We start from the raw sequence: 26,202 nt of genomic DNA, 5'->3' as shown, positions 1-26,202 counted from the left end.
CAGATATAATGAAAAACAAACTTGAAAAGGCGCACAATATATAGAGAGAGGCAAAGAAAAATGGAAATGAAAAAGGCTGAGAAAAATAGGATGTTCACTCGAAAACGAAAAGATGGAAGCAAGGTCAATAAAGAAAATAAATATTCACATTCTTAAAGAGTCACTTACAAAGCCAACGACAGAAGCCTGTTAACCACTGTGACCTAAAATACCAACAAGTTACTCTCAAGATTAAGGCATAACGAACTAGTAATAATTTACACATTTTGGATGCTGGGGCGCAAAGTACTTGCCTCTCTAAAAGATGGAAAACTACCTCAGCAACGACCGCCGGTGGACTACCCCACGGCCCCACGGTCTCGCGATGCGAGACTTCAACCGGTCTCCACCGGAAATGACGGGAGTCTAAAATCCCATTATGACCGACGGATGGTAAGCAAAGTTTTATCCTGGGCACTGCAAGGGGTAGGAGAGAGGCGCTATAGCCATGTCTATGGAAACATAGCCTACAATTACCAGATCATTAGTCTTGGGGGGAAAAAAAGGAAAGCACCTTGGGGTACATTACTGAGCCCCCAAATGTACACATTTACTTATTTATTATTTTTAAAGATTTGTTTATTTATGATAGACATGGACAGAGAGGCAGAGACACAGGAGCAGGGAGAAGGAGGCCCCACGCAGGGAGCCTGATGGGGGACTCGATCCGGGACTCCAGGATCACGCCCTGGGCCGAAGGCAGACGCTCAGCCACCGAGCCACCCAGGGATCCCCCTCGCACTGACTTACTTAAATGACCAGAAACAGAACAGAAATGTAGTGGAACAGAAATGAATCAATTGCATATCCTAATGCTTCCGCCTCTCCATCCACTGCTTTCTTAGACAGTATCTAACGAAGTTATCAGTGATGATACAGGGAACAATTACCATCTCGCAGCTTAATTAAAGATATAAACTCCTTCACCCTTTAAAAAAAAAAAAAAAGAATTATTCTGATTAGCTTTTATGTATGTTCTGGAAGTCCTGGTAATTTTGTTATTTAAATTAACCTCTATTAGGACCACAATAAACAGTATGGGTAAACATTGTGAATTTTCATGTACGTGCGTAAATGAAACATTTCATTTCTATTATTAATTCATTTTGCTAGAAAACGTAATTAACATTTTCCCCAGGTGCATCTGAATGCCTGCCAGTAATTGCTACTCTCACCATTTTATATTGCTACTTTGTGTTACTAAATCCTTTAAATCAATGAAAGTTAATGTATCTAAACATAAGTACATATCCACTTATGAAAAAAAAAATTTTTTTACTTTTTTTAAAGATTTTGTTTTTATTTATTCATGAGAGAAATAGAGAGACAGAGAGAGAGAGAGAGAGAGGCAGAGACACAGGCAGAGGGAGATGCAGGCTCCCCGCAGGGAGCCCGACGGGGGACGCCATCCCTGGACCCCAGGACCCCCGCCCTGGGCCAAAGGCAGGCGCTAAACCGCTCAGCCACCCAGGCAACCCCTTGAAAAAATATTTCAATCAATATATTGTACACCTTAAACCAATATTACACTGTCATGTTAACTAACTGCACTCTAAATAATACCAATTTTTTTTTTTTTTTAACTTTCTTTTCACATAACACATACTACTACTCTGTACCTTTGTTGACCTTAAAAATGTTATGGATTATTTTAATTCTCACTCCTACATTCCTTCATAACAGCAAAGGCATTATAGAAAATGTGAGATCATAAAGCTCAGGCCTTTTATCTCTTTTTATTGCCATCTATATTCCCATCCCTCAAAATCTTACTTAGCACAATAAATATTCAATAAGTGAAGTGAATCATGTTTCCAACCTTGAGGAAGATGGAATGAAATACTGACCCTCATATTTCCCAGGGAAAACAAGAGTCAGGTTGAAAAACTTTTGACTTTTTCACCAAGTCCGCCTCAATTTCTGTTAGGCTATTAAATCTCTAAATTGTTAATATTAATGTCCCTTAACGGAAAGGAGAAAAAATAACTGGGAAATATCAGAAAGGGAGACAGAACATGAAAGACTCTTAACCCTGGGAAACGAACTAGGGGTGGTGGAAGGGGAGGTGGGCGGTGGGGGGTCGGGGGGGGGGGGGGGGGGCGGTGACTGGGTGACGGGCACTGAGGTGGGCACTTGACGGGATGAGCACTGGGTGTTATTCTGTATCTTGGCAAATTGAACAACAATACAATATAAATTTATTTTTAAAAAGGGAAAAACAAACAAAAAATAAAACAATTGCACCTACAGAGCTGTACTCTTCAGATTGAAAAAAAAAAAAAAAAGGGATCCCTGGGTGGCGCAGCAGTTTGGCGCCTGCCTTTGGCCCAGGGCGCGATCCTGGAGACCCGGGACCGAATCCCACGTCGGCTCCCAGTGCGTGGAGCCTGCTTCTCCCTTGCCTATGTGTCTCCCTCTCTCTTTCTCTCTCTCTCTCTCTCTGTGACTATCATAAATAATAATAAAAAATGTCCCTTAACAAGGAAGCATTAGTCATCTTTATCCCTAGAATAACAGAAATGTTCTCTGGATTGAAGAATTTAGCAGGTTGAGATAAAAGTTACACCGAGTCAATGGACTGTTCTGGAGTCAGTGGTACTCATGTTTTTGTTCTTAGACAATCATATCATATTTTTGACAATCTACCTCACCAATATATTGCTTTAATGAGTGAACTTCATTTTTCCTCTGAAATCCAGGTGAAAGAGTGACTAAGATTTCAACATCGTCAATACAACTTAAACCCTCTCTTTCCTCGTAATCTAAACCAAAAAAAAATAAAAAAAAAAAGAAAGAAAGAAAGACTTCTTTTCTCACTGATTTGTAAAAGTAATAAAATTCTTCTATAGTGGGAGAGAAGGTCAAGAGGAAAGCCAAAAGAAATACAAAACCTATAAGAAAATCCAAAATGTGTATTTTTTTCATCTTCCAAGTTTAACAGGTGTTTGAAAGATAGGACATGATTTTGAGCATGAAACAGCTGGAGTATTTTGTCCTAGTCAGCTAGATCAGATAGAAACTTAATCTTTCCTTCTCTATATCCCAACACTCTCCATAAACCCTGCAATTAATTTTTGATCCTTTGAGAACCTTACCAGAATTCTTGTATCTGATATATACTGCCACAACTACATAACCTCCTTGCCTTGCTGACATCATGAAAATATCTTCCGTCCATGCACTGTCTGATGAACTGAAATGAAATTACTTCCAGTCTAGTGATAGGATAGTTTGATCCAAGCTTTTACAGGAGTGCCTCCCAGAAAATGAGTGAAAATATCAGTGAGGGTGATAAAACATAAGACACACCTAACCCTGGGAAAGGAACGAGAGGTAGTGGAAGGGGAGTTGGAAGGGGAGTTGGGGTGACTGGGTGATGGGCACTGAGCAGGGGCACTTGGCAGGATGAGCACTGGGTGTAACACTATATGTTGGCAGATTGAACTCCAATTCAAAAAAAAATTTTTTTTTTTTTAAAAAGGGCGTGCCTCCCAAACACTCATTTATCTTTCTTCCATACTCTAGTCTTCAATAGTTGGGTCACAAAAGAATCTAAGTTAACAATACAAGTAATGGTTCTCAATTTTACTTAGCAAAGGTGGGAAAAGATTTCCTTTGGACTATTAGCCACGTACAGAATGTTAAAGAATCCAGAGTAGGCTATCTACATAGTGTTTATGAATGTTGCTTGTAAATGGTCATTGGGTCATCTCTACCAATGGTACCTTCAAAATACTTCTACTTTTTTCCAATTTGAAGAATTTTTACTGAATATGGAGTTCTTATTTGCAATGATGGAATAACTGGAAATGCAGAGTGGTAAAATATTGTGGATGCACTGACTGCTATAGAATTGATCATTTAAGAATGATGACATGAATATCTTTGTTTGTTGTCCTTTCTAATCAGAAGAAATTGGCATCCATTTGTGCACACAATTGCTTCTATTGGAGATGTACATTCCAGCATCACATGCCAAGAGATCCAAGAGGAGTTTTTACCCACCTCAGTGTCAAGTAATATGCACATAGATCTCAGATATGTCTGTGGACCCTGTCTTAGACAATCACCCACAGACAACATAACACTTGAGGAAGTCCGGAGAAGAAGTTTCACCACATAATTAAGATAAACAGACAAAAATACCAGTTTGCATATATATATATATATATATATATATATATATATATATATATGAACTTAGATCTTATCACCCTGTGATTTCTCCCACAGAAAGTGAGACCATGTGAATGAACACTCACCTTCCCCAAGTGTGTGGGATGTTGCCAAATTGAGCTACATAACTATCAAAACATCCGGAACACCTATGAATTCAACCTGCGTTGAAAGGAAACAAAAACTGAAACTCTACAAACATGGGAGTGACCACTTCTTGAAAGGTAGGACTGAGAAGAGCAGAAATGGAGGGAATATATGGGAAGATAAACAGCATGGGCTGGGGCAGGGAGCCTTTGTAAGGGGCTGGGAGAGAACTGTACAGTCCTGAGACTCAAAAGTCAAGACCTTCAGAAATCTGCGTCTGAGGTATTTCCCTCAGTGGTGAAACAGCACAATCGCAGATGGGACAGTGAGGTCTCAATATTCCTAGAAGAATAGAAATGGGTGCCTAAGCTGGCAGAATTCTCAAGCATTGGAGTGGGAAAATGGGTTTAGGTCTATGAGCCTGGAAGAAGACTTAGCTTGTTATTGCATAAACTACAAACTGTGGACAGATGGGGTAACTGCTGTCATGCTGGGTCCCTGCAAAGGACTGAACACAGCAACCTCCAGTCTCATCTGGAGAAGCAGACCAGATGTGCATTGCACCAAAGTGAACTCTTTCTGTGCCAGAGCCCTGCAACGTACAGAAGCAGGGTAACGCTCTGGTTCCTCAGGAGGGGTGGAGCAGGTACATGCAGGAGAGGGCAAAACATACAAATCGTGCAAATCAGTGTTCTCCCCACTCCCTCCCACCTGTATCAAGGAAGGATCTGAGTGACTGACTGGGCTCTCTAGCAGTCTGCAGTTTGGCATACAGTGGGATCTCCCTACTCCAGGACTGGAGATCTGGGAACAGCCGTATTTTCCCATTTCACCCTCTAGAGAGGCATGGCCTCCAGGGAGCAAAGACCTCACAAACAACTTAAGCTGAGCCCTGCCACCTGGCAAGGGGTGGTGCATCTCCACCCAGGCACAGACTCATGAGAATGTACTACAGCAGGCTTCTCGCCCAGAAGACCTTCTGGAATAACAGGAAAACAGCAGGTTTATTGATCAAACAGTGGTGGAAAGCTTCAGAATTGGAGTACATAGAATGCAAGTTTTTCTCTTATGATTTTTTTTTTTGTCTTTTAGGTTAAAATGACCCAATATGCTTTCCCTTTTCTTGTCTTCACTACAGAATTATATCAACCTTTATTTTTATTATTATTTTCTTTTTTAACTTTCCTATTTTACACTTACATGTTATAGACATATGTAGATAGATAAAGCATCCTTTCACCATATTCAATTTTATTATATAGATATATATTGCTTTTTAAAAAGTAAATTTGGAATTTAGTACCTTCTAACATGTACAGACCAAAATACACTCAGCAACAAATGGATCGCCAATTTGGTCCGTGTATGAGATTGTATTCACTTTCCCCCACCACTTACTTTCCCCCTTTTTAAAAATTTGCTTTTATTTTTCTTGTTGTTTCCTTTTATTTTCTGGTTCCTGACCTCCTCAGAATTGCCCAGTATTCTGCTTGGGTCATGGTTGCTATTTTTGACTCTGCACACTCATACATCCAAGAAAGAATTGACCACAAAGGAAAGAATCAGTGGTAATGTTCCCTGCCACAGATCTAATGGATATGGACTTAAGTAAGATGTTGGAGACAGAATTCAGAATCACAATTATAAAGTTACTAACTGGACATGAAAATAAACTTGAAAGACTCTAGAGAACCTCATAGTGCAGAAATGAGATACAATCAGAGTGTTAAAACACTCTGAGATGCAGTCTAAACTGGATGCTCTAGTAGCTAGAGTAGTTATTCTCAATAGAGAGAAAAAGTGGCTTAGAAGACAAGTTGATGGGACATAAGGAAGCTGAGGAAAAGACAAAAACAAGTAAGAGTCTATAAGGACAGGCTCTGAGAGTTAAGTGATAGTTTTAAAAAATGCATTAGAGGATAAAGAAGATGTGGTTTACGTATACATGGAATATTACTCAGCCATTAGAAACGACAAATACCCACCATTTGCTTCAACGTGGATGGAACTGGAGGGTATTATGCTGAGTGAAATAAGTCATTCGGAGAATGACAAACATTGTATGGCCTCATCCATTCTGGGAATATAAATAATAGTGAAAGGAAATAGAAGGGAAGGGAGAAGAAATTGTTAGGAAGTATCAGAAAGGGAGACAGAACTAAAGACTCCTAACTCTGGGAAACGACCTAGGGGTAGTGGAATGGGAGGAGGGCGGGGGGTGGGGGTGAATGGGAGATGGGCACTGAGGGGGGCACTTGACGGGATGAGCACTGGTTGTTATTCTGTATGTTGGCAAATTGAACACCAATAAAAAATAAACTTATTATTTTTAAAAAATCCGTTATAAAATCCATTATAAATCCTCTGGGATTGCAGAGGGCGTGGAGGGACGTAGAGGGCCAGGAGGTGTATTGGAGAAAATTTTACCTAAGAACTTCCCTAAACTGGGGAAAGAAACAGGCATTCACATCCAAGAGATAGAGAGAAACCTCCCAAAATCATCAAAACTAATCAAGATGCCAAATTATAATGGTGAAGCTTCCAAATTTCTGAGATAAAGAGAAAATTCTAAAATCAGCTTGAGACAAGGTTCCTAACTACAGAGGGAGAAATATCAGATTAACAGCAGACCTATCCACAGAGCATGGCAGGCCAGAAAGGACTGGGATGATATATTCAGGGTAGAAAATGAGAAAAACATGTAGCCAGAATACTTTATCCAGCAAGGCTTTCATTCAAAATGGAAGGAGAGATAAAGAGTTTCTAGGAGAGACAGAAACTAAAAAAAAAAAAAGAAAAAAGAAAAAAAAATTGTGACCAGTAAATGAGCCCTGTAAGAAATGTTAAGGGGGATCCTGTAAGGGAAGGGGAAGCCCAAAGAAACAGAGACCATCTGCAGAAACGGGGATTGTATAGGTAATACAACAGCACTAAATTCCTATCTTTCACTAGTTATTCTGAATGTAAATGGGCTAAATGATCCAGTTAAGAAACACAGGGTACCAGGCTGGATAAAAAGCAAAACCCATCCATATGCTGTCTACAAGAACCCATTTTAGACCTAAAGTCACCATCAGACTGGAAATGAGTGTGTGTGGCAGGGGGAGAACCATTTACCATGGAAATGGACCTCAAAAGAAAGCTGGGATAGCAATTTTCTTATGAGAAAAATTAGATTTTTAAACTATAGTCTATAGTTGGAGATGAAGAGGGACATTATATCATGCTTAAAGGGTCTAGTCAACAATTACGAATATTTAGGTCCTCAACGTGGGAGCAGTCAATTATATCAACCAATTAGTAACCAAAGTAAAGAAACATATGGCTATAATACATTAATAGTAGGGGGACTTCAACGCCACACTCACAGCAATAGACATATTATTCTAAGCAGAAGATCAACAAGGAAACAAGGACTTTGAATGACACTCTGGCCCAGATGGACTTCACAGATCGATACAAAGCATTCCATTCTAATGCAGCAGAGTTTACATTCTTCCTGAATACACACAGGATATTCTCCAGAATAGATCAAATACTGGGTCACATATCAGGTCTAAATTATACCAAAAGATTGGGATTTTTCCCTGCATATTTTCAGACCACAGTGTTTTGAAATTTTAACTCAATTGATCACAAGAGGAAATTTGGAAGGAACACAAACACTTGGAGGTTAAAGTCCATCCTAGTAAAGAATGAATGGGTTAGCCAGGAAATTAAAGAAGAATTAAAAAGATTCATACAAACTAAGGAGAATGAGAGCACAACTGTACAAAACCTCTGGGATATAGCAGAGGCGTCCCTAAGACGGAAGCACATTTCAACACAAGCCTCTCTCAAAAAAATTAGAAAAATCTCAAATACACAAGCTAACCTTACACCTACCTGTGCTGGAGAAAGAACAACAAATAAAGCCTAACCCAAACAGGAGAAGACAAAGAATCAAGATTAGAGCAGAAATGAGTGAAATAGAAACCAGATCAACACAACCAGGAGATGCTTCTTTGAGAGAATTAATGAGATAGATAGACGCTGAGCCAGAGTAATCAAAAAGAAAAGAGAAAGGACCCAAATTAATAAAATCATGAATGAAAGAGGAGCAATCCTGACCAACACCAAGGAAATACAAATGATTTTAAGAACCTACTGTGAGCAACTACATGCCAACAAAATAAGCAATCTGGAAGAAATAGATGCATTCCTGGAAACTTATAAACTACCAAAATTGAAACAGGAAGAAATAGAAACCCTGTACAGGCCAATAACCAGCAATGAAATCGAAACAGTCATCAGAAAACTCCCAAGAAACAAAAATCCAGGGCCAGATGGCTTCCTAGGAGAATTCTACCAACATTTAAAGAAGAAGTAATACCTATTCTGCTGAAGCTGTTTCAAAAAGTAGAAATGGGAGGAAAATTTCCAAACTCATTCTATGAGGCCAGCATTTCCTTGATACTCAAACCAAAGACCCCATCAAGAAGGAGAATTACAGACCAATATCCCTGATGAACATGGACGTCAACAGTCTCCCCAGGATACTAGCCAATAGGCTCCAATAGAACATTCCAAGGATTATTCACCATGAGCAAATGGGAGTCATTCCTGGGTAAGGATGTGGTTCAGTATTCACAATAAGTCAATGTGATAACTCACATTAATAAGAGAAAGACAAGAACCATAGGATCCTCTCAACTGATGCAGAAAAAGTATTTGACAAAGTACTGCATCATTTCTTGATCAAAACTCTCCACAGTGTGAGGATACCTCAGTATCATAGAAGCCCTCTATGAAAAGCCCACCATAAGTATTATTCTCAAAGTGGAAAAACTGAGAGCTTTTCCCCTAAGGTCAGGAACGTGACAGAGATGCCCACTCTCAGCACAGTTGTGCAACATAGTGCTAAAAGTCTCAGCCAGTCAGACAACAATCAGACAAGTCAGCAATCAGACAACAAAAAGAAATAAAAGACATTCATGTTGGGCAAAGAAGAAGCAAACTCTCACTCTTTGCACACAACATGATACAGCATATGGAAAACCCATAGGACTCCACCCCAAAACTGCTAGCACTCATACAGCAAAGTGACAGGACACAAAATCAATGCACAGAAATCATTTGGATTTCCATACATTAACAATGAGACAGAAGTCAGAGACTTTAAGGAATTGATCCCATTGACAATTGCTCCAAAACCCATTAGATACCTAGGAACAAACCTAAATAAAGAGGCAAAGGTCCCCTAAAAACTACAGAACACTTCTAAAAGAAATTGAGGATGACGCAAAGAGATGGAAAAACATTCCACACTTACGGATTGGCAGAACAAATGTGAAAAGGTCTGTGCTGCTCAGAGCAATCTACACGTTCAGAGCCATCCTTTTCAAAATACCAGGGACATTTTTCACAGACTTGGAACAAATTATCCTAAGATTTACATGGAACCAGAAAAGACCCTGACATAGCCAGAGGAATGTTGAAAAAGAAAAACAAAGCTGGTGGCATCACAATGCCTGGCTTCAAGCTGTATTACAAAGCTGTGATCATCCAGACAGCAGGGTACTGGCACAGAAACAGACACATGGGTCAGTGGAACAGAATAGAGAACCCAGAAATGGACCCTCACTCTATGGCGAACTCATCTTTGACAAAGCGGGAAAGAATATATGATGCCAAAAAGAGAATATTGAACAAATGGTGTTGGGGAAATTGGATAGCCACTTGCAAAAGAACCATTCTCTTACACCAGGCACAAAGATAACCTCAGAATGGTTGAAAGACCTAAATGTGAGACAGAAATCCATCAAAATCCTAGAGAAGGGGATCCCTGGGTGGCGCAGTGGTTTGGCGCCTGCCTTTGGCCCAGGGCGCGATCCTGGAGACCCGGGATCGAATCCCACGTCGGGCTCCCGGTGCATGGAGCCTGCTTCTCCCTCTGCCTGTGTCTCTGCCTCTCTCTCTCTCACTCTCTGTGACTATCATAAATAAATAAAAATTTAAAAAATAAAATCTTTAAAAAAAATCCTAGAGAAGAACAGAGGCAACAACTTTATAAAAAAAATTTTAACGAGGGCATAACGCTTTTTATTTTTTATATAAATTTATTTTTTATTGGTGTTCAATTTGCCAACATATAGAAAAACACCCGGTGCTCATCCTATCAATTGCCCACCTCAGTGCCCATCACCCAGTCACCCCCACCCACCACCCACCTCCCCTTCCACCACCCCTAGTTCGTTTCCCAGTGTTAGTAGTGTTAGTAGTCTCTCATGTTCTGTCTCCCTTTCTGATATTTCCCACTCATTTTTCTCCTTTCCCCTTTATTCCCTTAGTGAAATAGTGAAAACTATTTTTATATTCCCCAAATGAATGAGAACATATAATGTTTGTCCTTCTCCGATTGAATTATTTCACTCAGCATAATACCCTCCAGTTCCATTATGTAGAAGCAAATGGTGGGAATTTGTTGTTTCTAATGGCAGATTAATATTCCATTGTATACATAGACCACATCTTCTTTATGCATTCATCTTTCGATGGACACCGAGGCTCCTTCCACAGTTTGGCTATTGTGGACATTGCTGCTAGAAACATCGGGGTGCAGGTGTCCCCGTGTTTCATTGCATCTGTATCTTTGTGGTAAATCCCTAGCAGTGCAATTGCTGAGTCGTAGGGCAGGTCTATTTTTAACTCTTTGAGGAACCTCCACACAGTTTTCCAGAGTGGCTGCACCAGCTCACATTCCCACCAACAGTGCAAGAGGGTTCCCCTTTCTCCACATCCTCTCCAACATTTGTGGTTTCCTGCCTTGTTAATTTTCCCCATTCTCACTGGCGTGAGGTGGTATCACATTGTGGTTTTGATCTGTATTTCCCTTAAGGCCAGTGGTGTGGAGCATTTTCTCATGTGCTTGTTGGCCATGTCTAGGTCTTCCTCACATGTCATTTGCCCATTTCATGATTGGATCGTGTGTTTCTTTGCTGTTGAGTTTAATAAGTTCTTTATAGATCTTGGATACTGGCCCTTTATCTGATACGTCATTTGCAGATATCTTCTCCCCTTCTGTAGATTGTCATTTAGATTTGTGGACTGTTTCTTTTGCTGTGCCAAAGCTTCTTGATGAAGTCCCAATAATTCATTTTTGCTTTTGTTTCTTTTGCCTTCATGGATGTATCTTGCAAGAAGTTGCTGTGGCCAAGTTCAAAAAGGGTGTTGCCTGTGTTCTCCTCTAGGATTCTGATGGGATCTTGTCTCACATTTAGATATATCATCCATTTTGAGTTTATCTTTGTTGAGAGGATCATATGTTTCTTGTTTTTTCTCTTGCTGATATGATCAATCACATTGATTGTTTTACGAGTTGTTGAACCAGCTTGCATCCCAGGGATAAATCCTACTTGGTCATGGTGAATCATCTTCTTAATGTATTGTTGGATCCTATTGGCTAGTATCTTGTTGAGAATTTTTCCATCCATGTTCATCAGGGATATTGGTCTGTAATTCTCCTTTATGTTGTTGTCTTTGTCTGGTATTGGAGTTAAGTTGATGTTGGCCTCATAGAATGAGTTGGAAGTACTCCATCTCTTTCTATCTTTCCAAACAGCTTTAGTAGAATAGGTGTTGTTTCTTCTTTCAATGTTGATAGAATTTCCCAGGGAAGATGTCTGGCCCTGGAGTTTTGTGTGTTGGGAGGTTTTTGATGACTGCTTCAATTTCCTCCCTGGTTATTGGCCTGTTCAGGTTTTCTATTTCTTCCTGTTCCAGTTTCGGTAGTTTGTGGTTTTCCAGAAATGCATCCATTTCTTCTAGATTGCCTAATTTATTGGCATATAGCTGCTCATACGATGTTCTTAAAATTGTTTGTATTTCCTTGGTGTTGGTAGTGATCTTCCTTTCTCATTCATGATTTTATTAATTTGAGTCTTCTCTCTCTTCTTTTTAATAAGGCGGCAGCAACTTTTATGACCTCAGCCACAGCAACTTCTTGCTACACACCTCTCTAAAGCCAAGAGAAACAATAGCAAAAATGAACTTTTGGGATTTCAACGAGATAAAAATCTTCTGCACAACAACAGAAACAGTCAACAAAAGTGAAAGGTAACCTACAGGATGGGAGAAGTTATTTGCAGATGACAGATCAGATAGATGGCTAGTATCCAAGATGTACAAAGAACTTGTTAGGGACACCTGGGTGGCTCAGTGGTTGAGCATCTGCCTTTGGCTCAGGGAGTGATCCAGGAGTCCTAGGGTTGAGTCCCACATTGGGCTCCCTGCATGGAGCCTCCCTCTCCCTCTGCCCCTCTCTCTCCCTCTGTGTGTTTGTGTTTGTGTGTGTGTGTGTGATATGAATAAATAAATAAAATTCTGAAGAAAGGTACTTATCAAACTCAACAGCCCTGAACCAAATAATCCAGTCAGGAAATGGGCAGAAATGAAGAAGACAGGAACAGGCATTTCTGCAAAACAAACAAACAAACAAACAAACAACCGACAGATGGCCAACAGAAACAATGGCCAACAGGTACATGAAACAATGCTCCATTTCACTTGCCTTCAGGGAAATACACATCAAAGGCACAGAGATACACCACTTTATACCAGTGAGAATGGCTGAAGTCAACAGACGGGAAAAATAAATGGTGGCAGAGAATGTGGGGAAAGGAATCCTTTTACACTGTTTGTGGGAATGCAAGCTGGTGCAGCCACTTGGAGAGCAGTGTGGATATTACTCAAGTTAAAAATGAGCTACCCTACCACCTAGCAATTGCACTACCACTTATTTACCCCAAAGATACAGATGTAGTGATCCAAAGGGGCACGTGCACCCCAGTGTTCAAAGCAGCAATGTTCACAATCCAAACTGTGGAAGGAGCCATTATGTCCATTGACAGATGAATGGATAAAGAAGATGTGGTGTGCCAGAGTGTGTATATGTGATATATAGATGTATATAAAGGAGTAGTACTCCTCCATCAGAAAGAATGAATACCTCCCACTTACACTGATGTAGATGGACCTGTATGGTATTATGCTAAGTGAAATAGTCATTCAGTGATAACCACTCAGTTATCATATGGTTTCACTCATATGCAGAAGATAAGAAACACTGCAAGTGATTATTGGAGGAGAGGAAACTGAATGGAGAAAAATCAGAGAGGAAGACAGACCATGAGAGACTCTTATTCCTGAGAAGAAAACTGAGGGGTTCCGTAGGGGAGATGAAGGGCGGAGGGGAGGTAGGGTAACTGGGTGATGGGCACGTGATGTAATGAGCACTGCATGTTATACACAACTGATGAATTCTTGAAAGCTACATCTGAAACTATTGATGTACTATATGTTGGCCAATTGAATTTAAATTTTTTTTAAAAAAGTAATTTCATCTCACACCTGCCTAAATTTCCACAGCCTAAAATTAACTCCACAAGAACAAACAGGTACTGGCATGGATGTGTAGAAAAGCCATATTCAGAATGAAAAGCTAACGTGGAGGTATCTCCCTCTTGGATTTGGATATATACTGCAATACTAATAGTGATTGTAGCAGTATGATACTGGCCCAAAAAACAGACAGCTCAAGAGTACAGAGCCCAGAAATTAGTTCACACTTATATCATCATTTTATGTATGGCAAAGGAGGTAAGAAAATACAGCTCAGAAAGATACTTTCTTCTCTAAGTGGTATTGGGAAAAGTGCGAGGTGCACGCAAAAGAATGAAACTGGGCTATTTTCTTACTCTATACACAAAAATAGAATAAAAATGGATTAAGAAATAAATGTAAGACTGAAAACTATAAAACTCCGCAAGGAAACATAGAATTTAAGCTCTTTGACATTGATCTTAGCGATGTTTTTAGAAAATGTTTTCTCAGGGTAAACAGAAGGAAAAATAAGCAAATGGATGTATCTCAAAACAAAAAGATTTTAACTGAGAGAGACCATCAAAAAGAAAGGATAGAAGGAAGGGAAGGAGGGAGGGAAGGGAGGGAGGGGAGGGAGGGAAAGGAGGAAGGGGGGAGGGAGGGAAGGGAGGGAGAGAGGAAGGGAGGGAGGGAGGGAGAGAGGAAGGGAGGGAGGATGGAAAGGGGGGGAGTGAGGAAGGGAGGGAGGGAAGCGAGGAGGGGGGAAGGGAAGGAGGGAAGGAGGGAGGGAGGGAAGGGAGGGAGGGAGGGATGGAGGGAGACAAGCCAGTGAGCCAAGCTGCCAATAAATGCATAAGTCATTCAGAGATCATAAACACACACAAAAAAAATAAAATAAAATAAAAAATAAACACAAAAGCTTGGATCTGAAAGATGCTGTAGACCCAGTGGACCTAGCAGACATTTATAGAACAGAGGGAGGGAGGGAGGGAGACAAGCCAGTGAGCCAAGCTGCCAATAAATGCATAAGTCATTCAGAGATCATAAACACAAAAGCTTGGATCTGAAAGATGCTGTAGACCCAGTGGACCTAGCAGACATTTATAGAACAATCCATTCAACAATAGTGGAATACACATTCTCTTCCCGTTGGCATGGAACATTCTCCAAAATAGTTTGTATGAGAGGCCACAAGACAATTCTCAGCAAATTTAAGGAGATTGAGATCATATGAAGCTCCTTTTCTGACCACAAAGCCATGAAATTAGAAATCAATAACAGGAGATAGACCAGGAAATTTACAAGTATGTGGAAAACCAACAATATTTGCCTGAACAACCAGTAAGTCCAAAAAGTACTTATAAGGGACATAGGAAATATGTTTAAACAAATGAAATACCAATAAAGCATGTTTCTATTCTAAACCTAGGGAATGCAGAAAAACAATTCTAGGAAAGAATTTTTCTGCAATAAATACCAATTTTTTAAAGAGAAGATCAATAAGCAACCTGACTTTATACCTCAAGAACCTAGGGACTGAGGGGGGGTACTGGACAGGATGAGCACATCACAGGATGAGTATAGTGTTATACTATATGTTGGCAAGTCAAAATCAAATTTAAAAATATACTAAAAATAAAAATAAAGGCAAGGCAAGAAGGAAAAAGAAGAACCTAGAAAATAAGAAACAATCTAAGACCAAAGTTAGAAGGAAGAAGGTAACAGTATTCAGAAGAAATTAATGAAATGGAGATTGGAACAATAGAATGAACACTGAAATTAAGGGTGTTGTTGTTGTTGTTGTTGTTGTTGTTGTTGTTGTTTGTTGTTTTTAAAACAAAGAAAGTGGAGAAAGAGCTAAGATGATGATGATATAGGACCCTAGGGTTTTCTTATCCTTCTACCACAGGTGGATAACAACCAAATCATCCTAAATACCCTAGTATGGACCTGAAGACAGAAAGAACAAACTCCACAACTGAAGGGCAAGAAGAAGGTACACTGAAGAAGGTGGGAAATGTAGAGACATGGTGTAGGGAAGAAATGCTTCAGTCCCACACACCTGTGATTTGACATGACTGCCCTTCTGTCTGAAACCTCCCTCAGCCCCAGAAAACCAGTGAAGGTCCTTGCCCACACCATGTCCCTAAAATCTAGAGTTTTGTTATTATTTTTTGTTTTTAAAAAATATTGTATTTACTTGATTATGAGAGACACACAGAGAGAGAGGCAGAGACACAGAGGGAGGGGAGTTCTGCGGGGAGCCCCATGAAGAACTCAATCTCAGACCCCAGAATCACTCCCTGAGCTGAAGGCAGATGTTCAGCCACTGATCACTCAGGGGTCCCAAACCTAGAATTTTACAAGCCACTATGCTGGGCTGGGGGATGGGATCCAGAGGACACTGTTCTCCTGGAGAGAAGGCAGGCAAAGAACAACTGGAGCCAGATAGCACAGGAACAGTGATCTGAAAAATACTTGGGACACACAGGAGACAGATAATTTGCTCTCCTTGGAGTGCTTCTCTGAGAGCAGCAAGCACCAGAGATCCATCTCCAAGGACAAAGGAGCTAGCTGGGACCCTTTCCCTCCCCTGTACCTCTGCATAAACACAGAGCCACATACCTCCAGTAAAGCACAATGCCAACAATGACTGCCTTACTTGCTTATAATAGGTCCCACACCCAAGCACACCAGCAGTATTACCCTTCTGGCTCAAGTTTGCCTCAGTCCCAGTGTGGGAGCCCCTTCCCAGAGGACCAGCAGAAAACTCTGCCCACCCCACGTGTCCTGACCAGACAAATTTGCTGTGTAAAATATCCCCTTTGAACATCCATTGGATAAGAATTTCCAATCTCTCCTGTTCTGTTTTTTTCTACATATAATGCATTGAGAGCTTAATGGGTGTTCTTCTGTAGTTTATTCCTTGTTTCCCTGGATGCTTTTATAAATCTTGATTTATTCTTGCTTTTTAACGTTTCTAATATATGCATTTTGAAGATGGTATTTTCACATTGACATAACAGGGTGTTCTAGTAGATTCACGGACTTCTCTGTTCAATTCTTGTTTTTGGATTTGTAAAGTTTCAGCACTTATTTCTCTAAATGAGTTTTCTGCTTTAACCTCTATCACATCTCCTTTGGGAACACAAAGTTTTCCTTTTGTAAAATTTTATTTTATGTTTAAATTAAATTTAATTAAAAAGTACTGTTATATTAGCTTCAGAGGTAGGTCTTAATGATTCATCAATTGCATACATTAAAGTACTCTCTTTACTGCCCATCTCTTCAGTTATCCCATCCCCCATCCACCTCCCCCCCTCCAGCAACCCTCAGTTTGTTTCCTAGAGTGCGGCCTGTCTTGGGATTTGCCTCCCTTTCAGAATTTGTTTTACTTTATTTCTCCCTCTGTTTCCCCATGTTCATCTGTTTTGATTCTTAAATTCCACATATGCGTGAAATCATATGATCATATGTCATTCTCAGACTGACTTACACCTCTTAGCATAATGCCCTCTAATTCCATCCACATCATTGCAAATGGCAGGATTTCTTTCCTTTCACTGACTGAGTAATATCTCATTGTATATGTATACCACTTCTTCTTTATCCATTCATCTGTCATTGGACATCTGGGTTCTGCTCATAGTTTGGCTATTGTGGATGTTGCTGTAGAAACACTACAGTGCATGTTCCCCTTTCAAAACTCTATGCTTGTACCCTTTGATACCTTAGTATTGCAACTGCTGGGTCATAGGGCAGCTCTATTTTTTACTATTTTTGTGGAACTTCCACACTGTTTTCCAGTATGGCTAGACCAGCTTGCAATCCCACCAACTGTGTAAGAGTGTTCCTCCTCTCCACATCCTTGCCAGTGTCTCTTCCTTCATGAATTGTTGATTTGAGACATCCCGTCTCGTGTGAGGTGGTAACTTAACTCACTGGTTTTGATTTGGATTTTCCCAACTGGGAAACTGTTTCTCCTCACTGGGAATGATATTTGCTGCGGGCTTTGCATAGAGGGCTTTTATGATATGGAGGTAGGTTCCTTCCATCCCTAGACTACAGAGAGTTTTTATCAAGAAAGGATGCCGTACATAGTCAGAGGCTTTTTCTACATCGATTGAGAGGATCAATGGTTCCTGTTCTTTCTCTTATTAATGTGGTGTAACACATCGATTGAAATGGAGGTGTTGAGCCACCCTTGCAGCCCAGGAATAAATCTCAGTAGGTCGTGGTGAATAATTCTTTTAAAGTATTGTTGGATCCTTTTGGCTAATATCTTGGTGAGAATTTTTGCATCCATGTTCGTCAGGGTTATTGCTCTGTAATTCTCCTTTGTGGTAGGGTCTTTGGTTTTGGGATGAAGGCAATGCTTGTCTTCTTGAATGGGCTTGGAAGTAATCCTTCAATTTCTATTTTTTGAGATAGTTTCAGAAGAATGGGTATTAGTTCTTCTTTAAATGTTTGGTGGAATTCCACTGGAAATCCATCTTTTCTTGGACTCATTGGTTGGGAGATTTTTGGTTACTGCTTCAATTTCTTTGCCACTTAGGGGTCTGTTTCAGGTTTTCTACTTCTCCCTGTTTCAATTTTGATAGTTTGTATATTTGTAGGCATTTATCAATTTCTTCTAGATCTAATTTGTTGGCATATAATTGCTCATAATATTCTCTTCTAATTGTTTGTGTTTCTTTGGTGTTGGTTGTGATCTCTCCTCTTTCATTATTTTATTAGTTTGGGTCCTTTCTCTTTTCTTTTTTGATAAGTCTGGCTAGGGGTTTATTGAGTATTAGTACTTGTTTCAAAGTAATAACTCCTAGCTTAGTTTATCTGCTCTTGCTTTTCATTTTTTAAAATATTTCTATATCATTGTTTTCTATATCTCTCATCTTTATAATTTATCACTTTTCTGCTGGATTTAGGCTTTATATGAGTTCTTTCCCCAGCTCCTTTTGGCTAAGTTTAGATTATGTGCTTGAGACTTTTCTTGTTTCTAGAGAATGCCCTATATTGCTATATACTTCCCTCTTAGGACTGCATTTGCTGTATCCCAAAGGTTCTGAACTGTCACATACCCATCTTTATCTGTTTCTATCTACTTTTTAAATTCTTCTGTAACTTCCTGGTTGATCCATTCATTCTTTACTAGGATGCTCTTTAGCATTCTGTATATTTGTGTCCCTTTGAAATTTCTCCTTGTCCTTGACTTTAAGGTTTAAAGCATTGTGGTCTGCAAATACACGTAGTACAATCTCAATATTTTGTACTGGATTGAGAGCCAATTTGTGGCCCAGTATGTGATTTCATCTGGATAATTTTCCATGTGCACTCAAAAAGAATGTGTAGTCCTCTTCTTTATGATGAAATGTTCTGAATATATCTGCAAAGTCCATATGGTCCAATGTGTTATTCAAAGCCTTTGTTTCCTTGTTGACATTCTGCTTAGATGACGTCTCTATTGCTCTGAGTGAATGTTAAAGTCCCATACTATTACTATATTAGTGTCAGTGAGTTTCATTAATTGTGCTATTAATTGGTTTATAAATTTGGCTACCCCCTAATTAGGGACATAAGTGTATTTACAATTGTTACATCTTCTGGTTGGATAGACCTCTTTAGAATGATATAATGTCCTTCTTCATCTCTTACTACAGCCTTTGGTTGAAAGTCTAGTTTGTCCGACACTGCTGTAGCTTTACGTTGATGTCCTTTGCATTATCAAGGTTCTCTACTCCCTCACTTTCAATGTTTCACATTGAAACAAACATTTTGTTTGGGTACAAAATCATTCTCTAGCAAAGAGGCATATTGCTGGGTCTCCTTTTTTAAAAAAAAAATTCATTCTGAGGGTGCCTGGCTGGCTCAGTCAGCAGAGCATGTGACTCTTCATCTCAGGGTCATGAGACAGGAACAACTTCTTGTGTTGTTTTGAAAGTAGTGACTTTCTGAAGAAGAGATCACGAGTGTCCCGCAGTGCACTGTCCCCTGTTCCAGAACATGACAAATCAGGAGAGAATTGTATGTTAGCTGCTCCCGGCCTACTGTTGTGTCTGAGTGGCTTTTGTGTTCAGTGCCATTGGAGGCAGTGACTTTCTGCCTGTTGTGCACTGTGCTTGTTCGTGGTGCACTGTTCGTAAGACCCAGACAGGCTAGGTCTTGGCAGTCAGGGGGTTCCTGTCGGGCAACTAGGGAGCAGAGTGGTTGCGTTGTCAAAATTCATGCTGGGTCATTAGTCGTTTTTTAAAAAAGATTTTATGTATTTATTCATGGGAGACACAGAGAGAGGCAGAGACACAGAGGGAGATGCAGGCTCCCCAGGAGGAGCCCAATGTAGGACTCCATCTCAGGAACACAGGATCACTCCCTGATCCAAAGGTCGACGCTCCACCACCGAGCCACCCAGGCCTCCCTGAGCCATTGGCCCTGTGCTAGATGTCCTGAAGCACACTGTGGCAGCTGGCACCTGAACACAAAGGTGTCTGGTGCGCGGCACCAGGGTATGAGGCCAGCTGCAGCATGGTAGCTGGTCATGGCATGTGTGGCAGCTGTGTGCCCAGCAGAGGGGCATGGTACCCATATGATTTCAACAACATTTGCCCTAACCTCAGGCTGAGGTGCTTTGCATGCTTGCAGTATGCAGTCCCCAGGAGAACTTGGGGATGAAGCACTATCAGCAGGTCAGATAGCCAGCGTCTGTGCAGTCCTTCCCCTGCAGGCATCTCGGTACCTATGTTGCCTAGTGGGGGAGCATAATGGGGCTGCCAGCTCCTTGTTTTTGAAATCAGTTGAACAGATCTATGCCCTGTTTGCCCATGACACTGTGTAAACTGCTTTGTGTATGCTGTCTCTCCATGCAGGGTCTGTCTCCTTAAGCACAGTAACCTAGCTATCACTTGCCCATCCAGCTCTCCCAGTGCCACATCTACCAACCTCCAAATCTCGAGGCTCCCAGTCCCACTGGTTATATGAACTAATGGAATTTAGTCCCTCTGGTGTTTAAAGCCCAATATTATGGGATTATTAATCCCCGTTGAGTCCCCTGGTGGGAGGGTCCATTTCTCTGCCTGCACCTCTTGCGATTCCCTCCCTCCTCCTGCCCGCAGCAACCCCCCCACCACCAACTTTCTGACATCCCTAACCTTTCAGGTGCAACTTCTCCTCTGTATTTCATTGTGGAGTACACTCTGCCCTGCCAGCCTTCAGACTGCCCTCTGGTTTATGGACTTGGATGCGGGTGACACCTGATTGTAAACATGGGACGCAGTGAACTCGGAAATCCTTCTTGGTAACTTCCCTAAACTGCCCCCATCACCTCATTTAGAATATCACTCCATGAAGAGGCATATTAATTAAGCATGCTGCTAGGACATGATGGCATTGAGGAACCCTCAGTCTTACCTGTGTCTTGCCCACTGTGTCTTGTCGTCTTGTAGACTCTGCCCACTTCCAAAGCACTGTGCCTACGACAGCCCTCATTTGAACCCTAGGGAAGATGGTTTAGAAGGAGTACAACACCCACAAAGAATCACTCCTTATGATAGTATGTAGATTTGAAGGGGTACTAAGGTTCAGGCCCCTGTTTGGTAAACAGACAGACAGCCTCTGGGACCTCTTTGGCTTCATGCGCTGAACTTGGCTGAATCCAGGCCCGTGTTGCTGGTGATGACAGCATTAGCTGCGGCTTTGCTGCTTTGTAGCTTTGGTTTATGACCAACAGAAAGACTCACATTGGCCTGTGCATGGAGTAGCAGGAGAATGGGGCCCCTAAAGCCCAAGAGAAACTTCTGTGGAAGAAGGATGGACTTCAGGAACCCTCTGACATGTATATATGGGCCTAGGAGCCAGGATGCCATTTAAGAGGATGTCTGCCTTGGAGAGGATGTATAGTCAGTGTGATTTGGGGACTTTCAGGTGGAAATTTGGGATATTTTTGGAGGCCCACCCTACCAGGGGTAAGATTAAGAGATATTTGGTAGGAGATATTTACTGTTCATGTTTACTTAGCATACAGTGTTAGGGTTGTTCTCCAAAGTGGAGGTGGAGGGTTCCTACTACAACCTCACCAGCACACTGCAGCTGACACTCACACTGGCACTTGATCACCTACCCGTTACAGCTCTCTGACACCAGTTCCTATCAACACACACTCTCTCCCTCAAATGGACACCCATTCCCATACTGTCTGTCACACGCTCAAACCAACAAACACACACACACTGGCCCTTGGTGAGTGACACGCTTTCCCATACTGGCACTCACTCACTCACTGGTACGGACCCACACGCTCAAACTTACGAGAGGCGCCCGCACCGGCACACGCACACATACGCACACAAACCACCCACACACATGGCTATGGTTACACATACTCGCACATCCTGAAGTACACACTCATACCTTCAAACATACACACATGGGCGCCTGTGTGCCTAACACACACTCCCCTGCTCCTGTCAACATGCATAATCGCATGTACTGCCGGACACATTCACACACGCCAACTGACCCTCACACTCACCTGCTGGAACTGACACACATGCTGATATGCTCCTAGGACACACCTGCTCACTCACCTGTACTGACGCATAGCTTTGCATGTAGCGACAGACCCATTGACATGCTCCTTCCCACCCTCTCACTCACCAGCATATACTGAGGCATCACTGAAAGCTACTATCACACCGTCCTACAGGCACAACCACTCGCGAGAACCAACACACACACTCACACGCCTGCCGGCACTTGTGCTGCCTGTTCAGAGAGGCCCACCATAGGAATTGGCAGGCTTATAGGGCTCTGGGGTTCGGCAGCACGTGAATGTACCCCCAGCCTCTCGGGTTCTTCATGTTCTTCTCCAGATAGAGAAAGGATTTTGTCTGACCACAGCCCCCCGCCCCATTGCTTCCGGGTCCCTGATTCCCTGACCATGCCCTTGCCTGCCTCTGTCTGCTTATGCCGTTCGTCTGCAATCTAGCAGCTGTGCCTGTGCACAGACATGCACAGCTGTGCCTTCGAAAGTGCCTTGGGCTCGGCGAGTCTCTGCTCTGCCACAGTACCTCTGGGGGGACCTGTGGCTTTAGGTGTAAGAGCTGCTGCCTCTGAGTCTGTGCACCTCTGAAGGAGACCCTGATGGTTTCCTTTGTGACCAGGTGCCTCTCCTGTTCCAACGGGGTACACCACTTATTTTGTTGAGCCCCAAAGAGGCCTCAGAGGACTCAGAAGGCCTTGCAGCGTGCAAGTTGTCTGGCCCATATGTCCCTACAGGGTCCGCACACCCCAACCCCACCCCGAGTCCCCACCCTCCTGGCCCCCACCCTCCACTGTTTTGTGGCCTCAGGCCTAAGAGGTTTGTCTGCTGCTCCCAGCCTGGTCGTCGGCAGGGTTTCAACAATGTGGGGCCCTCCTATGCACCTTCCTCCATTGCTGCCTCATGTCTTTGCTGCCTAAGGTCTTTGCTCACTGGGACAGACTCTCGTGCCACTGTGTTGTTTGTGTTCTCTGTACCCTGCTCCTGTTTGAATCCTTAATAGCCCCAAGGCTTCCCACTGAGGTGTCTGATTCATGACTTGGGGAACACGCCGATTTCTGTGACACCAGTGGGTTATGCTCCCCTTGGCTGGTGACAAGTGGTAGGTAAGGGGGGAACGTGATGGTCATCCCACATGGGCCCGCATCCATCACCTCTCGGAGGTCCTTCTGCCCCTTCATTCTGAAATGTCTCTGCAGACACCTGGCTAATCAAAAACGCTAAGTAGGCAGGGAAAGTATTCCGTACTGCTTGCCCCCCCGCCCCGTGCTGGTTAGGTGTGCACAACCTCTGCTTGGGTCCCGCCCCCCCACCCCCACACCAGGTAACCACTGCTCTCCCTTCTGGCTCATTGCGCACCTTTGACACTTTTACCTTCCTTCCACACGGGTGCTCAACTCCAGCACACATCGTTCTGGGGTTGGCTTCTTCTGCTTCAGCACAGTGCTTTACCATAATGACGCTTAACAGGCCTTCTTGAGGGCTCTCCCCACAGAGAGTTCCAGTGAGCGCACTACCCCAGGGGAATGCGGGGTTGCTGCTCTGTGTACTTGTAGTTAGCACAGTGCATGGGGAGCCGGCCCCTGTGTGTCTCACATTACTCCATGTATGTTCCTTCGCTTTACTAGATGTAGCTTTGTGTGAGCCGAGCCGAGGAAAATAAATGTACGTCTGCTTGGACGCCCTTGTCTTTCAGCCCACGTAGGCAATGCAGACTACTTCCAAACACAGGTCCTGCTCTCCTGTTTCTGCCAGTACTTTCTGGGGAGGCGTTAGTTCAGGCCAGCACTTTCAGTTAACCGTCTCACCAAGGCTCTTTTCAGCATGACACAGTCCTTAGCATAGAGGCCCCCTGGGCTCATTCTCTTGCTCCTTGACCTTGCATCTGGTGAGCATTTTCTCAGTCATTCTTGCCCAACATCACCTATGTTCATGTAAGTTAATGTAACGTATATTACAGCATTCTACTTTGAACTTGGTGAACACTCAACCACTGCCTTCTGGCCTCCAGGCATCCCACCAGAAGGTTGTCTCTTCCTCCCGCTGAGGGTCTTCAGAAGGACCTGGCTGAGTTCTGGGTCACTGCTGCCCATGCAGATTCTGAGAGTCGTTCTTTGCCTTTCAGCCAGCTGAGGTGAGCCCGTTGCACAGGGCATCTCTTGGGATGGTAATTCCCTCAGCCAGGAGCACACCGGGGTCCTTGGATGGGCAGACTCAGCGTTTTCCAGAGAATTCGCAAAGCTTCGGCACATTAGGTCTTCACGCACATGCTGCCCTTTCCTCTTTCCCATCCCTTTCTGGCAGTCCTGTTTTCCCAAGTGCTCATCGTAGGCATGAGGTGATCCTGCAGACCTTGGAGGACACGTGCGCTTCATGTCCTTGTCACCTTGTTTCTCCTTCTCATCCTCTTAAAGTCTCGCAGGGGATGGTTCCTATCATTCTCTGTCCTTGGCAATGTTCAGAATTCAGCCTGCGGCCCTCCACCCTGCGGGCCTGCCCTCCCTCTGCCCTGCTAACCTGCCATCCACTATCCCTCCTCTCCACAGTCCCCTCGTGCATCCATGCCCCTCTCTTCCCCTCTTCCCTCCCTCCGTCACTACTATCCTGCTTCCTTCCCCCACCCTCCCTGCCTGCTTCCATCCTCCTCTGTCTCACAGCCTCTTGCCCAGCCTAATCCTCCTCTCATTCCTCCCACCCTTTCCCTATTTCTCCCTCTCTCTCCAACATCCCCAAACCCCTTCCACTCAGACAAACACACACACACACACACACACACACAATCAAAATCACTCTTCTGGCTCCCCAAGGTAGTGCTGTTTCAGGTGCAATATTTCCTCAGGACCCTCCTTTCTGGAGGCTGTGTGGGGCACTCTCACAAGAGCTGCATTGGTTTTCATTGTATCAGCACTTCCAGAATCTGGGCTCTCCCAGGGACAGTGTCAGAAATATTCCCATTTGTCTTGCAGGAGTGTGTGTCAGTTTTCCTCCCCGCAGGCTTCCGCATTTTCGTTGAAATTAGATTTTTATTTAATTGATTAATTTATTTAAGATGTTATTCATTTTATTCATGAGAGATACAGAGAGAAGCAGAGACACAGGCAGAGGGAGAAGCAGGTTCCCACAGGGAGCTCACTGTGGGACTCAACCCTAGAGCCCAGGATAACGCCCTGAGCCAAAGGCAGATCATCAACCACTGAGCCACCCAAGCATCCTGGAAAGCAGATTTTTAAACTAGTGACATTGTGACCCTCAAAAATGGTGCACTGGATCCCAGCTAAGTCCAAATCCCCCAGGCATCCTGGCCCATTCCTTTGAAATGAGGTCCTTCTATGACAAACGTGCTTTCCAGTAACCACGGGGCCTTCCTTGCAACTCACGAGGTGTGCATCCTATGCCTCTACCTTCACTGCTGCAGCGCACCGTCATGGGCTGTGTAACAGTCCTGAAGGCCCTGAGAACCTCAGAACGGCAAGTGTGCTGCAAATGCTCCCTTTGCCATCCCGCCCGTCGGTGATCCTGCATTCCATGGCCGAACCACTGTAGGAGAACTTGCAGGACAGGGGAGGAACAGAGAGGGCAAAGATGCTCCTCAGGAAGGTGGATGAAGTGGGCTCTGTGCACCAGGATGCTGGAGGTATATCATAACTGGTAATGACCCAGAGGAGAAGCCTAGTGTGAAAGTCAGACAAGGAAGGAGGAACCCAAGCCTTTCAAAAGGGGCAGACAGAAAAGGAGATGGTATTAGCCAGTCCTACCATTGGCTTTGAGGACAAGTATCCAGAATGACGCTTTAGGTGACATATCCTGCCCTTTAATTATGCCACTGATATCCAATCGCCAACCTCAGTGGGGTTATGTTACTAGGTTTCTAGGCAGCCCGCTGGCCCATGGACCTTGCCCTGGGTTTGCTCTTCCTAATTTCTGGCCAATTATTTCTTTGCCAGGGGTGCTGGTGGCCTGGAACCTGGGACCAGGGGCTGGGGACGGTGGACAGCAGGGGAGCCTGCGCT

The 26,202-nt window shown here is 43.0% G+C and overlaps 1 protein-coding gene and 1 long non-coding RNA gene across 10 annotated transcripts in view; one reads left to right on the top strand and one right to left on the bottom strand.

Moving 5' to 3' along the window:
• The window catches only part of LOC144309386 (cullin-4B-like), a 107,375-nt gene extending 106,976 nt beyond the window's left edge, over nt 1-399 (bottom strand). For 4 of the 5 annotated variants that reach the window (XM_077890460.1, XM_077890458.1, XM_077890461.1 and 1 more), the window contains exon 1: nt 294-399. The gene's annotated coding sequence lies outside the window, so the exon portion shown is untranslated. Of the gene's footprint in view, nt 1-168 lie in introns of all 5 variants that reach the window. The other variant, XM_077890459.1, reaches the window with a different exon arrangement.
• Nucleotides 386-26,202, top strand: LOC144309388 (uncharacterized). 5 transcript variants are annotated; one of them, XR_013375397.1, is made up of 6 exons: nt 411-465; nt 4,273-4,439; nt 12,246-12,396; nt 15,572-15,672; nt 20,812-20,950; nt 25,273-26,202. It is a non-coding gene; the product is annotated as an uncharacterized LOC144309388 (long non-coding RNA). The 5 variants fall into 5 exon arrangements; XR_013375395.1 differs by having other exon boundaries at nt 25,267-26,202; XR_013375396.1 differs by lacking the exon at nt 25,273-26,202 and adding an exon at nt 21,099-21,116.

The sequence above is a fragment of the Canis aureus genome, chromosome Y, assembly GCF_053574225.1.
Source record: "Canis aureus isolate CA01 chromosome Y, VMU_Caureus_v.1.0, whole genome shotgun sequence".
Lineage (NCBI taxonomy): Eukaryota > Metazoa > Chordata > Mammalia > Carnivora > Canidae > Canis > Canis aureus.
Note: the sequence above shows the minus strand (reverse complement) of the source record. Positions and strands in the feature narration are given on the sequence as shown.